The sequence below is a fragment of the Arachis ipaensis genome, chromosome B6 (assembly GCF_059453495.1).
Source record: "Arachis ipaensis isolate K30076 ecotype BB chromosome B6, ASM5945349v1, whole genome shotgun sequence".
Lineage (NCBI taxonomy): Eukaryota > Viridiplantae > Streptophyta > Magnoliopsida > Fabales > Fabaceae > Arachis > Arachis ipaensis.
In genome coordinates this window covers 43,373,270-43,397,399 of record NC_142441.1, presented here as the reverse complement: position 1 = coordinate 43,397,399, position 24,130 = coordinate 43,373,270, and the positions used below count along the sequence as shown (strand labels likewise).

At 39.9% G+C, this 24,130-nt stretch overlaps 1 non-coding gene across 1 annotated transcript; it reads left to right on the top strand.

Annotated features, from left to right (window-relative positions):
* LOC148555338 (small nucleolar RNA R71) lies at positions 1 to 108 on the top strand. Its single transcript, XR_015888070.1, has one exon. It is a non-coding gene; the product is annotated as a small nucleolar RNA R71 (small nucleolar RNA).
* Positions 109 to 24,130: the final 24,022 nt, after the last annotated feature.

Sequence of the window (24,130 nt, the reverse complement as noted above, 5' to 3'; positions counted from 1 at the left end):
AAGCATGTCAGAAGGACACTTTTTGGTCAGTCCTTTGTATCTCTCCCAAGCTTTATATAGGGATTCACCTTCTTTCTGTCTGAAGGTCTGAACATCCACTCTAAGCTTACTCAGCTTTTGAGGAGGAAAGAACTTGGCTAAGAAAGCCTTGACCAGCTTATCCCAAGAGTTCAGGCTATCCTTAGGTTGAGAGTCCAACCATATTCTAGCTCTGTCTCTCACAGCAAAAGGGAAAAGCATGAGCCTGTAGACTTCAGGATCTACTCCATTAGTCTTAACAGTATCACATATCTGCAAGAATTCAGTTAAGAACTAAAAAGGATCTTCAGATGGAAGTTCATGAAACTTGCAGTGCTGCTGCATCAGAGAAACTAATTGAGGTTTAAGCTCAAAATTGTTTGCTCCAATGGCAGGAATGGAGATGCTTCTTCCATGTAAATTGGAATTAGGTGCAGTAAAGTCACCAAGCATCCTCCTTGCATTATTATTATTTTTGGCTGCCATCTCCTCTTCCTGTTCGAAAATTTCTGAAAGGTGCTTGCTGGATTGTTGTAATTTAGCTTCTCTTAGTTTCCTCTTCAGAGTCCTTTCAGGTTCTGGATTTGCTTCAACAAGAATGTTCTTGTCCTTGCTCCTACTCATATGAAAAAGAGGGACAGAAAAATAATAATAATAGGGGTCCTTTTTACAACAGTATAGAGGTCCCTGTGTGAGTAGATGAATAAATAAATAGAAGGAGATGAGAGAGAAGGAGAATTTTTGAAAATTATTTTTGAAAAAGAGTTAGTGATTTTCGAAAATAGTTTTTTTGAAAAAGGTTAGTAATTTTTTTCGAAAATTAAAATAAAAATTAAAATAATTAGTTAATTAAAAAGAAATTTTGAAAAAGAGGGAAGATATTTTCGAAAATTAGAGAGAGAGAGTTAGTTAGGTAGTTTTGAAAAAGATAAGAAACAAACAAAAAGTTAGTTAGTTAATTGAAACAAATTTGGAAATTAATTTTGAAAAGATAAGAAGATAAGAAGTTAGAAAGGATATTTTGAAATCAAATTTTTGAAAAAGATAAGATAAGAAGATATTTTTAAAAAGATATGATTGAAATTAGTTTTGAAAAAAGATTTGATTTTTAAAATCAAAATTAATGACTTGATTCACAAGAAATCACAAGATATGATTCTAGAACTCAAAGTTTGAATCTTTCTTAACAAGCAAGTAACAAACTTGAAATTTTTGAATCAAAACATTAATTGATAATGTTATTTTCGAAAATTATGAGACAAAGATAAGAAAAATATTTTTGAAAAATATTTTTTATAATTTTCGAAAATAACTAAGAAAAATGAAAAAGATTTGATTTTTGAAAAAGATTTTGAAAAAGATAAGATTTTTAAATTGAAAATTTGATTTGACTCATAAAAACAACTAGATTTTAAAAAGTTTTGAAAAAGTCAACTCAAATTTTTGAAATTTTTGAGTGAAAAAGGGAAAGATATTTTTTTGATTTTTGAATTTTTAATGATGAGAGGAAAAACATGAAAATGATGCAATGCATCAAAATTTTGGATTAAAACAATGAATGCATGAAAGAATGCTATGAATGTCAGGATGAACACCAAGAACACTTTGAATGTCAAGATGAACATCAAGAACATATTTTTGAAAAATTTTTAATGCAAAGAAAACATGCAAGACACCAAACTTAAAAATTTTTCATGTATAGACACTATGAATGCAAGAATGCATATGAAAAACAAGAAAAGACACAAAACATGAAAACATCAAGATCAAACAAGAAGACTTACCAAGAACAACTTGAAGATCATGAAGAACACTATGAATGCATGAATTTTTTCGAAAAATGCAAGATGAATATGCAATTGACACCAAACATTCAACTTGACTCAAGACTCAAACAAGAAACATGAAATATTTTTTTTTATGATTTTCTATTTTTTTTTTGGTATTTTTCGAAAATTGATTGAAAAAGAAAAATAAGGATTCCAAAATTTTTAATATGAATTCCAGGAATCTTGTCATGTTAGTCTAAAGCTCCAATCTGAGGGTTAGACATTGCTTAATAGCCAATCAAGCTTTAGCATGTAACATCAGAATATACTGCTCATTACTTATCAAATTAACTTGCCTCTATGCTGATGGTTGGAAGCCCCTATCCAAAAGAATTAGACATGGCTTTACAGCCAGTCAGGCTTCAACATGCTTCATGAAACTCTAGAATTCATTCTTAAAAATTCTGAAGAAAAATATATTTTTGAAAACATTTATTTTTTAAAATTTTTTTCGAAAACAAGGGAGAAATTTTTGAAAGGTTTTTGAAAAATTTTTGAAAATAAAACAAAAAGAAAATTACCTAATCTGAGCAACAAGATGAACCGTCAGTTGTTCAAACTCGAACAATCCCCGGCAACGGCGCCAAAAACTTGGTGCACGAAATTGTGATCTCAGGCAACGGCGCCAGAAACTCTGTACGCACGTCTTAATAAATCATTTTTCATTCACAACTTTGATACAACTAACCAGCAAGTGCACTGGGTCGTCCAACTAATAAACCTTACGTGAGTAAGGGTCAATCCCACGGAGATTGTTGGTATGAAGCAAGCTATGGTCACCTTGTAAATCTCAGTCAGGCGGATATCAAAAGGTTATGGAGTTTTCAAAATTAAATAATAGGTAAACATAAAATAAGGATAGAAATACTTATGTAATTCATTGGTTAGAATTTCAGATAAGCGTATAGAGATGCATTTGTTCCTCTGAACCTCTGCTTTCCTGCTGTCTTCATCCAATCAATCTTACTCCTTTCCATGGCTGGCTTTATGTAAGGAAATCACCATTGTCAATGGCTACTTTTGATCCTCTCTGGAAAATGGTCCGATGCACTGTCACCATGGCTAATCGTCTGGAGGCATCACCGTGGTCAATGGCTGCATCCTATCCTCTTGTGAAAATGGTCCAAATGCTCTGTCACAGCACGACTAATCATCTTGTGGTTCTCGATCATACTGGAATAGGATTTACTATCCTTTTGCGTCTGTCACTACGCCCAGCACTCGCGAGTTTGAAGTACGTCACAGTCATTCAATCCCAGAGTCCTACTCGGAATACCACAGACAAGGTTTAGACTTTCCGGACTCTCATGAATGCCGCCATCAATCTAGCTTATACCACGAAGATTCTGATTAAGAGATCCAAGAGATACTCATCCAATCTAAGGTAGAACGGAAGTGGTTATCAGGCACGCGTTCGTGGGGGAATGATGATGATTGTCACATTCATCACATTCAGGTTGAAGTGCGAATGAATATCTTAGAAGCGGAATAATTTGAATTGAATAGAAAAACAGTAGTACTTTGCATTAATCTTTGAGGAACAGCAGAGCTCCACACCTTAATCTATGGAGTGCAGAAACTCTACCGTATGAAAATACATAAGTGATAATGGTTCAGGCATCGCCGAGTGGCCAGCCTCCCATGGAGGTCTAGAGATCTAAAAATGATCAAAAGATCAAAAATACAATCCAGGATGTCAAATACAATAGTAAAAAGTCCTATTTATACTAAACTAGTTACTAGGGTTTACAGAAGTAAGTAATTGATGCATAAATCCACTTCCGGGGCCCACTTGGTGTGTGCTTGGGCTGAGCTTGAATGTTACACATGCAGAGGTCATTCTTGGAGTTGAATGCCAGTTTGTAACGTATTTCTGGCGTTCAACTCTGGCTTGTAACGTGTTTCTGGCGTTTAACTCCAGATAGCAGCGTAGAACTGGCGTTCAACGCCCTTTTACGTCATCTAAACTCGGCCAAAGTATTTCTAGAAAGCCTTGGATGTCTACTTTCCAACGCAATTGGAAGTGCACCATTTTGAGTTCTGTAGCTCCATAAAATCCACTTTGAGTGCAGGGAGGTCAGAATCCAACAGCATCAGTAGTCCTTCTTCAACTTCTGAATCTGATTTTTGCTCAAGTCCCTCAATTTCAGCCAGAAAATATCTGAAATCACAAAAAAACATAAAAACTCATAGTAAAGTCCAGAAATGTGAATTTAACATAAAAACTAATGAAAACATCCCTAAAAGTAACTAGATTCTACTAAAAACATACTAAAAACAATGCCAAAAAGCGTATAAATTATCCGCTCATCAAAAAGCATCTCCAAAGCCTCAACCTGTTCTTCATTACTGCATAACAAGTATTTATTTCATGTTCTTTTACATTTTACAATTAAATCTGAGAATTATTGATATCCTGACTAAGAGTTACAAGATAACCATAGCTTGCTTCAAGCCGACAATCTCCATGGGATCGACCCTTACTCACGTAAGGTATTACTTGGACGACCCAGTGCGCTTGCTGGTTAGTTGTGCGGAGTTGCAAAAGTGTGATTGTAATTTCGTGCACCAGTCCTCCATTAGGAATTCAGAGGCACAAGTGGGCCCACTGAGTAAAAGAGTCACTGAAACTCCTCCTAGTACTCTCCCAAGCAATACAGAAGAAAATCCAAAGAGAGAGTGCAAGGCCATTGATTTGACCATCATGGCCGAACCTACAAGGGAGGAAGAGGACATGAATCCTAGTGAGGAAGACCTTCTGGGACGTTCAGTGACCAATAAGGAGTATCCCTTTGAGGAACCAAAGGAATCTGAGGCTCATTTAGAGACCATAGAGATTCTATTGAACCTCTTTCTGCCCTTCATGAGCTCTGATGAGTATTCTTCCTCTGAAGAGGATGAAGACATTACTGAGGAGCAAGTTGCTAAATACCTTGGTGCAATTACGAAGTTAAATGCCAAGCTATTTGGTAATGAGACTTGGGAAGATGAACCTCCCTTGCTCACCAATGAACTAAATACGTTGGATAGGCAGAAATTGCCTCAAAAGAAACAGGATACTGGCAAATTCTTAATACCCTGTACCATAGGCACCATGACCTTTGAGAAGACTCTGTGTGACCTGGAGTAAGGAATAAACTTAATGCTACTCTCTGTAATGGAGAAACTTGGGATCTTTGAGGTACAAGCTGCCAGAATCTCATTAGAGATGGCAGACAACTCAAGAAAATAGGCTTATGGACAAGTAGAGGACGTGTTAGTAAAGGTTGAAGGCCTTTACATCCCTGATGATTTCATAATCCTAGACACTGGGAAGGATGAGGATGAATCTATCATCCTTGGAAGACCCTTCCTAGCCACAACAAGAGCTGTGATTGATGTGGACAGAGGAAAGTTGGTCCTCCAACTGAATGAGGACAACCTTGTGTTTGAAACTCAAGGATCTCCTTCTGTAACCATGGAGAGGAAGCATGAAAAGCTTCTCTCATTGCAGAGTCAACCAAAGCCCTCACAGTCAAACTCTAAGTTTGGTGTTGGGAGGCCACAACCAAACTCTAAGTTTGGTGTTGAACCCTCACATTCAAACTCTAAGTTTGGTGTTGGGAGGTCCCAACAATGCTCTGCACATTAGTGAGGCTCCATGAGAGCTCACTGTCAAACTATTGACATTAAAGAAGTTCTTGTTGGGAGGCACCCCAATGTTATCTAATTATATTTATTTATTTTCTCTTGTTATTTTATGTTTTCTTTAGGTTGATGATCATGTGGAGTCACAAAAACTACTGAAAAATTAAAAACAGAATGAAAAACAGCATTGAAAATAGCACACCCTAGAGGAGAGCAGTCTGGCATTTAAACGCCAGAAACAAGCATCTGTCTGGCGTTTAACGCCAGAAACAAGCACCAAGCTGGCGTTTAACACCAGAAACAAGCATCTGCCTGGCGTTAAACGCCAGAAACAGGCTACATTTGGGCGTTTAATGCCAGAAACAAGTAGCAGCCTGGCGTTAAACGCAAGGATTACACAGCAAGGGCATTTTACACGCCTAATAGGAGCATGGATGTTAAGTCCTTGATCCCACTTGATCGGTGGACCCCACAGGATCCCTACCTTTTCTTCTCTCCTCTTCACACCTTTTCATAACCCTCTTTCCAAAATACCCTTCACCAATCACCTCAATCAGTCTTTTCCATCACCCCCTCACCACTCACATCCATCTTCTCTTCCCCATAAACCCCACCTACCTTCAAAATTCAAACTATTTTCCCTCCCAAACCCAACCCTAATGGCCGAACCCTAACCCTTCTCACTCTTCTATATAAACCCCTCATTCCTTCTTCATTTTCACACAACACAACCCTCTCTTTTTCTCCTTGGCTGACTACACCCCTCTCTCTCTTTCTCCTCCATTTCTCTTCTTCTTCTCCTTCTTTCTTTCTTCTTTTGCTCGGGGACGAGCAAACATTTTAAGTTTGGTGTGGTAAAAGCATAGCTTTTTGTTTTTCCATAACCATTTAAGGCACCTAAGGCCAGAGAAACCTCTAGAAAGAGGAAAGGGAAGGCAATTGCTTCCACCTCTGAGTCATGGGAGATGGAGAGATTCATCTCAAAGGTCCATCAAGACCACTTCTATGAAGTTGTGGCCAAGAAGAAAGTGATCCCTGAGGTTCCTTTCAAGCTCAAAAAGAATGAGTATCCGGAGATCCGACTTGAGATCCAAAGAAAAGGTTGGGAAGCTCTCACCAACCCCATTCAACAAGTCGGGATCCTAATGGTTCAAGAGTTCTATGCAAACGCATGGATCACTAGGAACCATGATCAAAGTGTGAACCCAAATCCAAAGCATTGGCTCACCATGGTTCGGGGGAAATACTTAGATTTCAGTCCGGAAAATGTAAGGCTAGCGTTCAACTTGCCAATAATGGAAGAGAATGCACGCCCCTACATAAGAAGGGTCAACTTTGATCAAAGGTTGGACCAAGTCCTCATAGACATATGTGAGGAAGGAGCTCAATGGAAAATTGACTCAAGAGGCAAGCCGGTTCAACTAAGAAGGCATGACCTCAAACCATTGGCTAGGGGATGGTTAGAGTTTATTCAACGCTCAATCATTCCTACTAGTAACCGGTCTGAAGTTACTATAGACCGAGCCATCATGATCCATAGTATCATGATTGGAGAGGAGGTGGAAGTTCATGAGGTTATACCTCAAGAACTTCACAAGGTGGCTGACAAGTCCTCCACTTGGGCAAGGTTAGCCTTTCCTCACCTCATATGCCACCTCTACAATTTGGCTGGAATTAACATAGAGGGAGACATCCTCATTGAAGAGGACAAGTCCATTACTAAGAAAAGGATGGAGCAAATAAGAGATCATAGACCCCAACAAGAGCATGAGGAAATCCCCCACCATGAAATCCCTGAGATGCCTCAAGGGATGCACCTTCCTCCACAAAACTATTGGGAGCAAATCAACACCTCCCTAAGAGAATTAAGTTCTAATATGGGACAACTAAGGGTGGAGCACCAAGAGCACTCCATCATCCTCCATGAGATTAGAGAAGATCAAAGAGCTATGAGGGAGGAGCAACAAAGACAAGGAAGAGACATAGAGGAGCTCAAAAGCACCATTGGTTCTTCAAGAAGAGGAAAACGCCACCCTCACTAAGGTGGACTCATTCCTTAATCTCCTTGTCTATTTATTTTACTGTTTTTCAATTTTTGAGCTTTATGTTTTATTTATGTTTGTGTCTTTATTAGATGATTACTAGTGTCTAAGTGTCTATGCCTTAAAGTTATGAAGGTCCTATGAATCCATCACCTCTCTTAAATGAAAAACTGTTTTAAAAACAAAAGAACAAGAAGTACATGGTTTCGAATTCATCCTTGAAACTAGTTTAATTATTTTGATGTGGTGACAATACTTTTTGTTTTCTGAATGAATGCTTGAACAGTGCATATGTCTTTTGATATTGTGGTTTATGAATGTTAAATATGTTGGCTCTTGAAGAATAAGGAAAAAGGAGACATGTTATTTGATAATATGAAAAATCATAAAAATGATTCTTGAAGCAAGAAAAAGCAGTGAATACAAAAGCTTACACAAAAAAAAAGAGAAAAAAAAAAAAGAAAATGGCAAAAAAAAAGAGAAAGAAAAAGAAAAAGCAAGCAGAAAAAGCCAATAGCCCTTAAAACCAAAAGGCAAGGGTAAAAAGGATCCAAGGCTTTGAGCATCAGTGGATAGGAGGGCCTAAAGGAATAAAATCCTGGCCTAAGTGGCTAAACCAAGCTGTCCCTAACCATGTGCTTGTGGCGTGAAGGTGTCAAGTGAAAACTTGAGACTGAGCGGTTAAAGTCAAGGTCCAAAGCAAAAAAAGAAGAGTGTGCTTAAGAACCCTGGACACCTCTAATTGGGGACTTTAGTAAAGCTGAGTCACAATCTGAAAAGGTTCACCCAGTTATGTTTCTGTGGCATTTATGTATCCGGTGGTAATACTGGAAAACAAAGTGCTTAGGGCCACGACCAAGACCCATAAAGTAGCTGTGTTCAAGAATCAACATACTAAACTAGGAGAATCAATAACACTATCTGAACTCTGAGTTCCTATAGATGCCAATCATTCTGAACTTCAATGGATAAAGTGAGATGCCAAAACTATTCAAGAGGCAAAAAAGCTACAAGTCCCGCTCATCTGATTGGAGCTAAGTTTCATTGATATTTTGGAATTTATAGTATATTCTATTCTTTTTATCTTATTTGATTTTCAATTGCTTGGGGACAAGCAACAATTTAAGTTTGGTGTTGTGATGAGCGGATAATTTATACGCTTTTTGGCATTATTTTTACATAGTTTTTAGTATGATTTAGTTAGTTTTTAGTATATTTTTATTATTTTTTAAATAAAAATCACATTTCTGGACTTTACTTTGAGTTTGTGAGTTTTTCTGTGATTTCAGTTATTTTCTGGCTGAAATTGAGGGACTTGAGCAAAGATCAGATTCAGAGGTTGAAGAAGGACTGCAGATGCTACTGGATTCTGACCTCCCTGCACTCAAAGTGGATTTTCTGGAGCTACAGAACACCACATGGTGCACTCTCAATTGTGTTGGAATGTAGACATCCAGGGCTTTCCAGCAATATATAATAGTCCATACTTTGCCCGAGTTTAGACGACGCAAACTGGCGTTCAACGCCAGTTCCATGTTGCATTCTGGAGTTAAACGCCAGAAACAGGTTGCAAAGTGGAGTTAAACGCCAAAAACAGGTTACAAACTGGCGTTCAACTCCAAGAGAAGCCTCTAGACGTGTAAAGCTCAATGCTCAGCCCAAGCACTGATACGCGGAAACTTGTCTCGCAACAAATTTCCTTCGGCAAGTGTACCGAATTGTCGTCAAGTAATAACTCACAAAAGAGTGAGGTCGAATCCCACAGAGATTAACGGATTAAGCAATCAATGGTTAATTGATTATTCTAGTTAGACGAATCAGATTGGAGTGATAAGCAACAAGGGAATGTAAATGGCATAAAAGTAAAGAAAGCAATAAAGTGCAACAAAGTAAAATGGCGAGAAAAGTAAATGTAAGAACTAAAAATAAAATGAACATTGGGATCAAGAGATATTGCAATCCTCCAGATCAAGTTCATTCTCATCTCTTCCTCAATCAATGCATTCATTGATCTCCTTGGCAATCTTAAGTGATCGAATTACAATTCCTTGTAATTCAATCTCTCAAATCTTGATCAATAGCCAATTCCTTGGTCAATTGCTCATGAGAAGAGATGAAGTATAGGCACTGATTATACCACATGCATTCCCAAATCAAGTGTTGGAGGATTATAGTCACATATCCTTCCAAACCCAATTTGGTACAACATGAGAAAGCATTTCTAGTATGATCTCTTCATTCCTCTTCCAAGGTTCAGAAGAGATCCAAATATGAATAGCTTCTTTTCCAAGATAACTACCCAATTGGATGAAGATCAAAAGCTCTCTAGTAAAATCAAGAAAAAAGAAAGAAGAAGAAGAATAAGAACTACACTTAATCCATTGAATCACAATAGAGCTCTCTAACCCAATGAAAAGAGTTAGTTGATCATTGCTCTACCAAAATAGAAAAGAAAGAAAGTGCAGAAAAGTAAAGATGAAGATTGAAACTGAAATTGAAACTTCAAAATTCATAAATAAAAATTACAACTAAAACAAAACTACTCCTAAGGAAGAAAAGAAGAGAAAAGGAAGAAGAGTGGTTGAGGGGAGGGGTCCGAAGACCCACTCCCCTTGGAGTGTGCCAATTCACAGAAGTTTGAATTGGTCTTCACTCTCTCCCCCTTCCTTCAATTCTCCAGAATGCTTTCAATGTAAAAACTAAGGCCTTTATATAGGCTCTCCTAAATTACAAAATGAAATTAAAAGCAAATTATAATTAAATAAAAATTCCTATTCTAGATGCTTCTTGTGGTCTTGATTGGTTGACAATTGTGGGCTTGCTTGCTTGAGCTTTGAAGTGGACTTGAGGGAGAAGTGATTCAATTTGAGGTCCAGGTGCTAAAGTTAGTGCTAAAGTTAGCCACACTAACGCTACAAGTGTGGCGTTAGTGCTAAAGTTATTGTGGCTAACGTTGCACTTGCTGCCCAGTTGGTGTTTTTGGGGCTTAAAAGATGCCTCTTGTTTGTGCTCCAATTTCATGCCCACTATAGAGTATTATATATCTTTGGAAAGCTCTGAATGTCAGCTTTCTAACGCAACTGAAATCACCTCAATTGGATCTCTATCACTCAAGTTATGCTCCTTTGAAGTGAACATGGTCACTGGCATAGTCGCTAGCGTTAACGGAAAACGTGAGTCCCGATAACGCTAGCGACCAGGGGCTTAATATTTCCAGGTTCTGGAGCTTAAAATCAATGTCCACCCCATACTATTATATATTTTTGGAAATCTCTGGATGTCTACTTTCCAACGCTTTTGGAAGCGCATCATTTGGAGCTCTACAACTCGGGTTACACTTCTTGGAAGGTGAAGAGGTCAGTTGGCCTTAATACATGTTGATACCATGTTCATCATTGCACTTTCGGGGCAGGTTTTCTCCCTCAAATTTAGTGTCAACCATGTGGTGCCATATATTCTTGGAAAGCTCTGGAATCCTACTTTCCAATGCCACTGAAATTACCTCATTTGGAGCTTTGTGGCTCAAGTTATGCGTGTTTGAAGAAGGCATAGTCAGGCTGCCAGGTGGGACTTTTGCCCACGTTAATTACCACGTTAACTTAGTTAACGTGGGTCTTTTTGCTTCGCCAACGTTAGTGGAACTCACCTTTTCCACTAACGTTGGCGTTCCCCTTTCCTTCCACGTTAGTTCCCACGTTAATCTCACTAACGTGGAGACTAACGTGGGTCTTCTAGCCTTCGCAAACGTTAGTGGCACTCTTTTTTTTCACTAACGTTGGCATATACCCCTTTCGCAAGTGTTATTGGGGCTCACCTTCCCCATTAACATTGCTTGGTGCCTTTTGTCCCTACGTTAGAGTTCACGTTAGTGTAGCTAACGTGACTCTTAACGTGGGTCTTCCTTGCTATCGTTCCATGCTCTCCTTCTTCAAAGTTAATGCCACTAACTTTTCTCCCTAACATTGGGGCTTTCCTTCCTTCCACGTTATTGCCCACGTTAGTGTAACTAACATAGCCACTAACATGGCTCTTCTCTTCTTCTTTTGGCCTGAAATCAATCAAACAAAGTACATTAAAGTCTTGCTCTTAATCATGGGATCACGCATCATCCAATTTATCATATAATTCATGCAAAATTCTCATGAAATCTTGTAAAGTGCACAATGTATGCTTGAATCAAGATGTAAGTGAATATCTACCGAAAACTCACTTATTTTCTAAGAAAATGCATGAAACTACCTTAAAAACAGTAAAGAAAAGGTCAGTGAAACTGGCCAAAATGCCCTGGCATCACAACACCAAACTTAAAGCTTGCTTGTCCCTAAGCAAGTACTGGAACAAGAGAATGATGAATGGAATGCCAAGAGAAAATGAGTCATTCTTGTGGAAGTCATGTCCCTGGTTTTATGGTGGTTTCATGCATAGCAACTTAGGTTCATTCCTTCACTGGCTTTCAGACCTTTATCATGTCCTAGAATACTCACTTTGCTTGCATCCCATGAGACTTTTATTCATTGATCCCTTTTGTTTCTTGTCAATTCAGGGCTTATTTGTGTTCTTAGGCTAAGTGCTCTGTAAGGGGGCAACTCTTTAAAATAAACTTTCAGCCAACACTCTCGAACCAATTGGTTCAAGGTGCTAGGTGTTGAAACACCCCTACGGACTTACTTCCTCAAGTCTCTCCCCCATACATACACACCATAGGTACATGGTTTGTTTATTTTCTTTCCTTGAGGTCTTGGTGTCCAGCACCTCTTGGGCTACTAAATGTTCTGTAGCAAAGATTGCTCTTGATAGTGGACTTTCAGCTGATAATCCCGGGTTAGTTAACCCAAGTTATCAGGTGATAAAGCACCCCTGAGAGCTTAGTAATCCAAGCAGATCCTTGGTACAAGAACACCACAGACACATCCCTCAAGACTCAAACCCTTGGTGCCTAGCCTCTTTTCTTGCTATTTTTTTTCTTTTATTCTTCAACCTTTGTTCTTTCCATTTTCCTTATTAGGATCTTGTTATTTAGCTAGTCTCATGGGGTGTGTTCAAAGCATATGATTCAGGACAGATAGTTGTCTTCCCACCTTGTGGTTGAACCAACTTAGCTAACTTATGACCACACCACAAACTCAGGAACTTACTCCATAGTATGAACTCCACTCTGGTCTTTTATAAAACACTCATTCTCTTTTTATTTGATTCAAAAGGGACAAGCATACAAGTAAGCAAAGTAAGGATGCAGTAATGACATTCAGACTAGAAAACACAGCCTTAATCAATAAAAAGTTTAAAAGACAGAATTGACATGCTTATTCATAAGGAGCAAGCACACATACATACAAAGAACTTAGAAGACAATCATGCAATTGAATGTACTGGAAATAAGTAAGAGGAAAAAGGAACTTTACCACCTTGTAGTTCATCTTTATTGTTGTTGCCCTTTTTCTCCTACTTTTCTCCCTTCCCACACCAATTTAGACTAATTGCTTGTCTTCAAGCAGCAAATAAAACAGTGGTGGTGGGGTCTATGATGGGTCATGAACGTCTTACATACTGAAATGTAAGTGATGTATGTGGTTAAGCAAGCAAAAATTAAGGATAACACTACAAGCCTAAGAAGCAAAGGCATTATGATTATACAAACAAGTGGTGTTGCTGGATACATTGCATAGAAAAATAAGTAGCACACCAAACTTAGTGTGACACTTTCTCTTAGAATTGATGCAAGTATCCAGAAAGATTGAAAACAGATTGTTGCAGGGCAACACCAAACTTAGAATGTGATCATATGCCAATTTTATTTGGAAAGAAGCTGAGTAAAAGAACTGTTTTATTAATAACAAAATCACCAAGAGCCAGAGCTGTCACGACAGGGGCTTCTTGATGAGGCATTAACACAAACAGTTAGAGAGCATAGAAAATAAAGAACTAAAGCAATTACATGAATAAAGCAAAACAAAAGAAAATGTCTAATCTAGGTAATCAAACAACCAGTAGTTTGTTAATCACAATTAATCCCTGGCAACAGCGCCATAAACTTGATACGCGGAAACTTGTCTCGCAACAAATTTCCTTCGGCAAGTGTACCGAATTGTCGTCAAGTAATAACTCACAAAAGAGTGAGGTCGAATTTCACAGAGATTAACGGATTAAGCAATCAATGGTTAATTGATTATTCTAGTTAGACGAATCAGATTGGAGTGATAAGCAACAAGGGAATGTAAATTGCATAAAGTAAAGAAAGCAATAAAGTGCAGCAAAGTAAAATGGCAAGAAAAGTAAATGTAAGAACTAAAAATAAAATGAACATTGGGATCAAGAGATATTGCAATCCTCCGGATCAAGTTCATTCTCATCTCTTCCTCAATCAATGCATTCATTGATCTCCTTGGCAATCTTAAGTGATCGAATTACAATTCCTTGTAATTCAATCTCTCAAATCTTGATCAATAGCCAATTCCTTGGTCAATTGCTCATGAGAAGAGATGAAGTATGGGCACTGATTATACCACATGCATTCCCAAATCAAGTGTTGGAGGATTATAGTCACATATCCTTCCAAACCCAATTTGGTACAACATGAGAAAGCATTTCTAGCATGATCTCTTCATTCCTCTTCCAAGGTGCAGAAGAGATCCAAGTATGAATAGCTTCTTTTCCAAGATAACTACCCAATTGGATGAAGATCGAAAGCTCTCTAGTAAAATCAAGAGAAAAGAAAGAAAAAGAAGAATAAGAACTACACTTAATCCATTGAATTACAATAGAGCTCTCTAACCCAATGAAAAGAGTTAGTTAATCATTGCTCTACCAAAATAGAAAAGAAAGAAAGTACAGAAAAGTAAAGATGAAGATTGAAATTGAAATTGAAACTTCAAAATTCATAAATGAAAATTACAACTAAAACGAAACTACTCCTAAGGAAGAAAAGAAGAGAAAAGGAAGAAGAGTGGTTGAGGGGAGGGGTCCGAAGACCCACTCCCCTTGGAGTGTGCCAATTCACAGAAGTTTGAATTGGTCTTCACTCTCTCCCCCTTCCTTCAATTCTCCAGAATGCTTTCAATGTAAAAACTAAGGCCTTTATACAGGCTCTCCTAAATTACAAAATGAAATTAAAAGTAAATTACAATTAAATGAAAATTTCAATTCTAGATGCTTCTTGTGGTCTTGATTGGTTGACAATTGTGGGCTTGCTTGCTTGAGCTTTGAAGTGGACTTGAGGGAGAAGTGAGTCAAGTTGAGGTCGAGGTGCTAAAGTTAGCCACACTAACGCTACAAGTGTGGCGTTAGTGCTAAAGTTATTGTGGCTAACGTTGCACTTGCTGCCCAGTTGGTGTTTTTGGGGCTTAAAAGATGCCTCTTGTTTGTGCTCCAATTTCATGCCCACTATAGAGTATTATATATCGTTGGAAATCTCTAAATGTCAGCTTTCTAACGCAACTGGAATCATCTCAATTGGATCTCTATAACTCAAGTTATGCTCCTTTGAAGTGAACATGGTCGCTGGCATAGTCGCTAACGTTAATGGAAAACGTGAGTCCCGATAACGCTAGCGACCAGGGGCTTAAAATTTCCAGATTCTGGAGCTCAAAATCAATGTCCACCCCATACTATTATATATTGTTGGAAAGCTCTGGATCTCTAGTTTTCAACGCCCTTCGAAGCGCATCATTTGGAGCTCTACAACTCGAGTTACACTTCTTGGAAGGTGAAGAGGTCAGTTGGCCTTAATACAGGTTGATACGATGTTCATCATTACACTTTCGGGGCAGGTTTTCTTCCTTAAATTTAGTGTCAACCATGTAGTGCCATATATGCTTGAAAATCTCTGGAATCCTACTTTCCAATGCCACTGGAATCAACTAATTTGGAGCTTTGTGCCTCAAGTTATGCGTGTTTGAAGAAGGCATGGTCAGGCTGCCAGGTAGGACTTTTGCCCACGTTAACTACCACGTTAACTTAGTTAACGTGGAAGTTAACGTGGGTCTTTTTGCTTTGCCAACGTTAGTGAAACTCACCTTTTCCACTAACGTTGGTGTTCCCCTTTCCTTCCACGTTAGTTCCCACGTTAATCTCACTAACGTGGAGACTAACGTGGGTCTTCTAGCCTTCGCAAACGTTAGTGGCACTCTCTTTTTTCACTAACGTTGGCATATATCCCTTTCGCAAGCGTTATTGGGGCTCACCTTCCCCATTAACATTGCTTGGTGCCTTTTGTCCCTTCGTTAGAGTTCACGTTAGTGTAGCTAACGTGACTCTTAACGTGGGTCTTCCTTGCTATCGTTCCATGCTCTCCTTCTTCAAAGTTAATGCCACTAACTTTTCTCCCTAACGTTGGGGCTTTCCTTCCTTCCACGTTAGTGCCCACATTAGTGTAACTAACGTAGCCACTAACGTGGCTCTTCTCTTCTTCTTTTGGCCTGAAATCAATCAAACAAAGTTCATCAAAGTCTTGCTCTTAATCATGGGATCATGCATCATCCAATTTATCATATAATTCATGCAAAATTCTCATGAAATCATGTAAAGTGCATAATGTATGCTTGAATCAAGATGTAAGTGAATATCTACCCAAAACTCGCTTATTTTCTAAGAAAATGCATGAAACTACCTTAAAAACAGTAAAGAAAAGGTCAGTGAAACTGGCCAAAATGCCCTGGCATCAAGCACATACCAAGTGGGCCCCAGAAGTGGATTTCTACATCATTTACTCATTTCTGTAAACCCTAGTAACTAGTTTAGTATAAATAGGACTTTTTACTACTGTATTTATATCTTCGGATCATCTTTGACCAGTTTTATGCTATCTTAGACCTTTATGGGGGCTGGCCATTCGGCCATGCCTGGACCTTGTTCTTATTTATTTTCAACGGTAGAGTTTCTACACACCATAGATTAAGGTGTGGAGCTCTGCTGTTCCTCATGAATTAATACAAAGTACTATTATTTTTCTATTCAATTCAAGCTTATTCCGATTCTAAGATATTCATTCGCACTTCAATATGAATGTGATGATCGTGACAGTCATCATCATTCCCAACCTATGAACGCGTGCCTGACAACCACTTCCGTTCTACCTTAGATTGAATGAATATCTCTGGGATTCCTTAATCAGAGTCTTTGTGGTATAAGTTAGAATCCATGGACGGCCATTCTTGAGATCCGGAAAGTCTAAACCTTGTCTGTGGTATTCCGAGTAGGATCTGGGAAGGGATGGCTGCGACGAGCTTCAAACTCGCGAGTGCTGGGCATACTGACAGACGCAAAAGGATCAATGGATCCTATTCCAGTATGATCGAGAACCGACAGATGATTAGCCATGCAGTGACAGCGCATTGGACCATTTTTAATGAGAGGACAGGATGTAGCCATTGACAACGGTGATGCCTAACATACAACTTGCCATAGAAAGGAGTATGAATGATTGGATGAAGACAATGGGAAAGCAGAGGTTCAGGAGGAATGAACGCATCTCTATACGCTTATCTGAAATTCTCACCAATGAATTACATATGTATCACTATCTTTATTTTATATTTTATTTATATTTTAATTATCAATTCACCATAATCAATTAAATCCACCTGACTGAGATTTACAAGGTGACCATAGCTTGCTTCAAGCCGACAATCTCCGTAGGATCGACCCTTACTCACGTAAGGTTTATTACTTGGACGACCCAGTGCACTTGCTGGTTAGTTGTGTGAAGTTGTGACAAAGAACTAAAATTATGAATGTGCGTATTGAGTTTTTAGCGCCGTTACCAAGGAATGGAACCGTAACGATTTTTGCGCACCAGGAGGCCTAGTTGGAGTTCGATCGGATAAAGGGTTTGAAGGAGGAGCTTGAGGTGAAGGTGACCAAGTTGGAGAAAGAGTTGGAAGGTGAAAAGGCTAGTTCAATTGCCTTGGCAGCTTCTGCTAAGTTGGCTGAAGACACAGCGTTGAAGCACAAGGAGAGCTATGTCACGACCTATAGGGAGATGATGCGTCTCAGGGAGGATTTGGAGTCTGCCCGAGCTAACTATGCCGAGCTCCAGTGTCACCTTGTAGGCAGCGTTAATGCCGCTTATGAGAACCTGAAGGAGCAGGTTCGAGTTCTTGCGCCTGAGCTCGACCTTACTCCCTTCAGCTTGGACAACATTGTGAGGAACGGTAAAATTGTCCCTGATGACCCTGATGATGATGATGATGTTGATCCTCCTCCTGCGCCTTCCGCCAAGGTCTCGGTTGGGCCGACTTCTTCAACCCCTGCAGTTATTCATCCCAAGTCGGATCCTGATTGTCAAATCTTGAACCAGGATGATGGGACGGTGGATGCGGTGCCTCTTCAGACTCGTCCTCCTTCACCCCGTGTTGATGCAGCTGAGAAATCTTCAGATCCTCAATGAATATTCTGGATGTTTGTGTATATAGCCCGGCTTGTGGGCTTTGAACTTTTATACTTTGTTAATTGGTAGTTCTGACTTCTTGATACTCTTTTAGTTGCTTTTTTAGCAACTTTATTTTGAAAAACAAAGTAGTTTTTCAAGCTCTTGGGGATGACTTTTGGTAGCCTCTTGGGTTTGTTATTATTATAACTTGCGCTTTTCATAGTATGTTTGTCTGCATCTGCCTGGTACCTTTTTAGGTTTTTGGGAGTGTTGGAGCCTTGTTGTCTGACCTTTTTTGATTGCCTTTGTATTTTCATACTTGTGGCTTGATTCTTTTGAGGTTGTGGATGTTTTGGGTCCAACTTTGTATGTCGACTTCCTCACTTCTGTCTGAAGTTATTTCTAGTAATCCGTTTTGTTCGGACCTTTGTTAGGTCTCTGTTAGGAATTACTTTTTATAACGTTAAGGTTTTTGGGCCGACTTCTTTACGTTGGTCCCTCCTAAGTTATTTCTAGTAGTCCTCTTTTTGGACCTTTGTTAGGTCTCTTTTAGGGATTACTTTTTATAACTTGTTTGTGGGAGGCCGACTTCGTCGGTCTCTTCTAAGTTATTTTTAGTAATCCTCTTTTTGGACCTTTGTCAGGTCTCTTTTAGGGATTACTTTTTATAACTTGTTTGTGGGATGCCGACTTTATTATGTCGGTCTCTTCTAAGTTATTTCTAGTAATCCTCTTTTTGGACCTTGTTCAGGTCTCTTTCAGGGGTTACTTTTATAACTTTATGTTCTGGGCCGACTTCATCATGTCGGACCCTTCTAAGTTATTTTGGTAATCCTCTTTTTTGGACCTTGTTCAGGTCTCTTTCAGGGGTTACTTTTATAACTTTATGTTCTGGGATGACTTCATCATGTCGGGCCCTTCTAAGTTATTTTAGTAATCCTCTTTTACAGGGCTGGCCAGACCTCTTTCCAGGGATTTACTTTTTATAACTTTGGTTATTGTGGTCGACTGGTCCGACTTCTTTACGTCGGACGGTCTTTAAGTTATTTTTAGCAATCCATTCTATTAAGACCTCGTCAGGTCCTTTCTATGGATCACTTTCGATAACTTCTTGCATTATTCTATTTTCATCTTTGCCGATTTTGTAGGAATTGGGTTTAATCCCTGTTTGGTCGACCTTTTGATGAATTTCGTTTTCATATTTGTTGGTCTTTGTCGTGATCGTGCAGTGAATTTGATTTTCACTTTCTGCCGATCTGTAGCTTTATAATCGGGCGATAAATTTTTAGCGTTTCTGATTAATGCGTCTTGAGAATTTGTAGAAGATCTAAACAATTTTTATTTAAAAGAAAATGCAGATATATATATGTGGGAGTTTTATCCCTCTAAGTCGGGCAATTTGTAGGTCTTGGCTTGGCACCTCATTAAAAAACCTTTTCAGGAAAAAGAGTGTGCCTTATCCTAAGATCCTTTATCACCCCTAACTATAGTACCTTCTTAGGTTGCAGGCGTGCCATGACCTAGGAAGCTGAGCCCTTTGAGTTCGGACAGTCTGTAGTAGCCCTTTCCAAGTACTTCTATGACTCGGTAGGGTCCTTTCCAATTTGCTGCCAGCTTTCCTTCTCCAGGTCGAGTTGTTCTGATATCATTTCGGATTAGGATGAGGTCATTCTCAGCAAAACCTCTCGGCACTACCTTTTGATTGTATCTCGAAGCCATTCGACGTTTTAATGCCTCTTCCTTGATCCGAGCTCTTTCTCGGACTTTTGGAAGTAGGTCGAGTTCTTCCCTTTGAAGTTGGGAGTTGGGTTCTTCATTATAGTGGATCACTCCGGAAGACCCTTCTTTGATCTCCACTGGGATCATTGCCTCCATTCCGTAAGCTAATCGGAAGGGTGATTCCTTTGTGGTGGAATGTGGCATTGTTTGGTATGCCCATAGGACTTGTGCGAGCTCTTCAGCCCAGGCTCCCTTTGCATCCTGTAATCTCTGTTTTAGCTCAACCAATATGACTTTGTTGGTAGCTTCGGCTTGTCCATTGGCCTGGGGATGTTCTATGGAAGTGAATTGGTGTTTTATGTTCAAGTCGGCCACTAACTTTCTGAAGCCTGCATCTGTGAATTGGGTGCCATTGTCTATGGTGATGGAGTATGGAACCCCAAACCTTGTGACAATGTTTTTATATAGGAATTTTCGATTTCTTTGAGCAATGGCGTTAGCTAGAGGTTCTACCTCGATCTATTTTATGAAGTAGTCTACCCCTACTATGAGGAATTTGACTTGTCCTGATCCCTGAAGGAAAGGTTCGAGAAGGTCGAGTCCCCATTTTGCGAATGGCCAGGGTGAGGTTACGCTGATGAGCTCCTCTGGCGGGGCGATGTGAAAGTTGGCATGTTTCTGACATGGTGGACACGTCTTTATGAACTCTGTGGCTTCTTTTTGTAGAGTTGGCCAATAAAATCTGGCCCGGAGTACTTTTTTGGTAAGTGCCTGCGCTCTGAGATGATTGCCACAGATGCCACTGTGTACTTCTTCTAAAACTTCCTTTGTGTTGGAAGTCGGTACATATTTTAACAATGGTATTGAGATCCCTCTTTTGTATAGAGTATTGTTTATGATAGTGTAGTATTGTGCCTCCCTTTTTAACCTCTTTTCCTCCTTCTTATCTGTAGGAGTGTTTTTATTTTGAGGTAGTTAATTATGGGAGTCATCCATCCTTGATCCAGACTTGTTATGGCTAGGACTTTTTCTTCTTCCGAGATTGACGTGTTCTGCAGCATTTCCTGCATGAGGCTTCTATTGTTGCCCCTGGTTTGGTGCTGGCTAGCTTTGAGAGTGCATCGGCTCGGGTATTCTGTTCTCGGGGTATATGGCGAATCTCATATTCCCCGAGCTGTCCGAGCTGTTCCTTGGTTTTGTCCAAGTACTTTTTCATGGTGGAATCCTTGGCTTAGTAATTCCCTGCTATTTGTGAAGTGACTACCTGTGAGTCGCTGAAGATGATAAGCCTTTAAGCTCCAACCTCCTTAGCTAGCTTCAAACCAGCTAGTAGTGCCTCATACTCAGCTTGGTTGTTTGAGGCAGGGAACCCAAATTTGAGGGAAAGTTCGATTTGGGTTCCCTGGTTGCTTTCAATTATCACACCCGCGTCGCTTACAGTTTTGTTTGAGGAACCGTCTACATAGAGATTCCATTCTGTAGGGATTTTCGGGGTGTCTGTAAATTCTGCAATGAAGTCGGCCAATATATTGCGATTTGATGGCTGTCTGAACTTCATACTGAAGGTCGAATTTAGACAACTCGACTGCCCATTGTAAGATTCTTCCCGCTAAATCTGTTTTCTGCAGAATGCCTTTTATCGGCTGGTTGGTCCGAACCTTGATGATGTGGGCTTGGAAATACGGACGAAGTCGTCGAGATGTTAATATGAGGGCGTAGGCAAATTTTTCTATTTTTTGGTAGTTCAGCTCGGATCCTTGTAGTGCCTTGCTAATGAAGTATACAGGTTGTTGCCCACTGTCGTCTTCTCGGACCAATGCTGAGGCTACTGCTCGACTTCCTACTGCGAGGTATAAAACAAGGGGTTCTCCTTCCCGTGGCCGAGTTAGGATACGAGGTTGTCCCATAAACTTTTCGCACTCCGTTGTCCATTCGAACCTCTTTTCCTTCCTTAGAGTAGCATAGAAGGGGATAGATCTTATTGCTGATCCCGCTAGAAAACTGGACAAGGATGCCAATCTTCCATTGAGCTGTTGTACCCCTTTGATGCAAGTCGGGCTCTTCATATTGAGTATGGCCTTGCATTTATCAGGATTTGCCTCGATTCCTCTTTGTGTGAGCATAAAACCCAAGGATTTGCCAAGACGTCGTTAGCTAGCTATAGTGGGTACTTGACTTCTCTTATGAATCCTGCCTCCAGTAGAGCTTGTACCTGCTCTTCCACAGCTTGGGATCATTCTGGTCCGAGCTTTCTACGCCTCTACTGTACTGGCCGAGATCCTGGATAAACTGCCAGCTTATGGCACATTGACTTAGGGTCTATGCCCAGCATGTCTGTGGCCTTCCATACAAAGAGGTCGACATTATCTCGTAAGAATTGTACGAGTGATTCTTTTATATCTCCTGTTAAGATCATACGAATATTGGTTGTTTTGTTTGGAACATCTCCGATCTGGACTTTTTCTATTTCACCTTTGGGTTACGGACGGAGTTCTTCCCTCCCTCGAACTCTACCAAGTTCGATGGTGTGGAATTCTTCTCCTCTGCCTCTGAGGTTTAGACTTTCGTTATAACAGTGATTCGTCATCTTCTGATCTGCTTTTATTGTAGCTATTCCTTCTGTGGTTGGGAATTTCATACACAGGTGTGGAGTCGAGACTACTGCACCGAGCTGATGTAACGTTGTCCGACCTATTAAGGTATTATAGGCTGAACTTACGACGACCACGATGTAGTCTATCTTGAGCGTTTTTTATTGATTTCCTTTTCCAAAGATCGTGTGTAGTGAGATGCACCCGCGTGGTTGGATTGGAGTGTCTCCCAGTCCGAACAGGCTGTTCGAATATACTCTGAGTTCTATTTCTTCCAGACCGAGTTTATCGAAGGCAGTTTTGAACAAGATGTCGGCGGAGCTTCCCTGGTCGACCAGTGTGCGGTGGAGATTTGCGTTGGCCAATATGATGGTAATGACCATGGGATCGTCGTGTCCTGAGATGATGCAACTTGCGTCCTCCTTAGTAAAAGTAATTATGGGGATGTCAGGTGTCTCCTATTTTCCCTCGACATGATATACTTCTTTAAGATATCTTTTGCAAGATGATTTGGAGATTCCTCCTCCCGCAAATCCTCCGGGTATCATGTGGACATGTCACTCTGGTGTACAAGGTGATCGCTCAGTTCGTCTGATATATTCGTCCCTTCTTCTTTTTCTTTGCTCATCGACTCGGCTGGCTAGGTACCGATCTAATTTTCCTTCTGTTCCGAGGGTTACCTAAAACTGTAGGCCGATCTCGGATGAGATCTTCTGTACTAGTCGGAGAGAACGTGTCCGGTTGGATGGTGGTGGCCGGAGCTGTTGTATCCGACTTGTTGGACTGGCTACACTTCTGATCCTTGGTCACAGGAGGGTGGGGGTACCTGCAAGAGACTCCGATGCTTAAGTTAGCATGGGTATTAAGCAGGTTCATTGTAGAATCAAAGTATGAGTTATACCTGGGTGCTCCAGTGTATTTATAATAGTGTGAAGTGACCTTTTTAGATAAGATAAATTAGTTATCTTATCTTATCTTATCTTTGGGTGAGGTCAGCTTATCTTCAAGGGAACCGCCTTTATCTCTATAGGCTTGGACTGCCTTTGGATTTGGGTCGTGTTCCTCTATTTGGGCCTTTTACTGGGCTTTCCTGTCGATTTGGCTGAGATCTTTGAGAAGAGGTCGGATAGCCTGACCTGAAGAGGTCGGTCGCTTTGTTACTAAACATCCCGAATCGGATAGATCGACCTAGGGTGTGAACAGTGCCCCTGCTTGAGCTCGGTCTTCTTTTTTGAGGTCGATTCCTTGACTTCGGTCCTTCTCTAGTGAAGCCGAACTCAAGCATTTAGTCGATTCCTTCCTTTGTAGAACCTTTTTGAATGTGGAACGTTTTTCTTCTAAAAGTGCGCGCTTTTATATCAGCGCTTTGTTCTTGGGAACGTGTGAGGGTTTAATACCTTCATTAATTGGTATTAATTGTCCCGTTTCCTTTGGCTTTATTTTGAATTTCTGCAATCAGAAAATGGTTTCTCTCCTTCATCTTTCTTTGTAACTTCTCCCTTCGTTCTCTCACCTTCTGCTTTTTGCCTACATTTTGCCTTTGTGGCGTCATTCAGCGATCCGGTGATTCCGTCTTTCCATCTTCAACCCTTCTGAGGCTCTGCTTTTTTCTAGGTTGGTTCCATTTGTAATTTCTTCTCGTCTTTGTTGCTTTGTCTTTAGTTTTGTGGTGAAGTTTTGATTTTGCTTAGAGAAAGTTTGGATCTTTCTTTTTTTGTTGCACCTGCTTGCTGTTGTAATGTGTGTTCTGAGAGTTTCTTCGTCCTTTGCATGAACCTTTTTGCCTTTTCTGTTGTTTGATGCTTCTAGGGCTTTGCATGTTCTACTGTCGCTTCTGTCCGATACCCAGAAAAACTGCATCTTTACTCACTTAATCGAAGATTGCTCCTTAGTTTTTTGCCCTGTTGATAGCTTTCCCTGTTTGCTGCGATATTTGTT